The sequence below is a fragment of the Eimeria mitis genome, genomic scaffold, assembly GCF_000499745.2.
Source record: "Eimeria mitis Houghton genomic scaffold, Emh_scaff2237, whole genome shotgun sequence".
Classification (NCBI taxonomy): domain Eukaryota; phylum Apicomplexa; class Conoidasida; order Eucoccidiorida; family Eimeriidae; genus Eimeria; species Eimeria mitis.
This window is the reverse complement of record NW_013570564.1, coordinates 8,486-9,133: the sequence shown is the minus strand read 5'-3', so window position 1 is coordinate 9,133 and position 648 is coordinate 8,486.

Below are 648 nucleotides of genomic sequence, written 5' to 3'. Positions count from 1 at the left end.
ATATATATATATATATATATATATATATATATATATATATATATATATATATGTATATATATATATAAATAGATTTATAGATAGAGATATTTGTGTGTGTGTTTTTTGTTTTTGTTTTAATATTTTTTCTTTGAGCTGTATAAACAGCCGACAGTTTTTGTGTTTTTCTTTTTTATTTCTTTTTATTTATTTATTTAAAATTATAATTTAATTTATTTATTTATTTATTCTTTTTATTTATTTTTTTATTTTTATTTTTATTTTTATTTTTATTTTTATAGTATAGGGGGCTGAGAGAGAGCGTGTTGGTGCTGTGGTAGTTGCCCGCGTCTGTGTTTTGTTTTTTTTTTCTTTTTTTTCTTTTTTTTATTTTTTTTATTTTTTTTATTTTTTTTATTTTTTATATCTTTTCTATGTGCTGCATGCATTTATTACTTGCTGCTGCTGCTGCTGCTGCTGCTGCTGTTGCAGCTGCTGCTGCTGCTACCCACTTCCGCTTGTATCTGTTCTATTGGTTTGTGTTGATATAAATAACTATTTTTTATTTAATTAATTTATTTTTATTTTTATTTTTATTTTTATTTTATTTATTTATTAACACAGAAGAAGAGAGAGAGGGGTCTGGCGGCTATAGGCGATGAGGCGGCC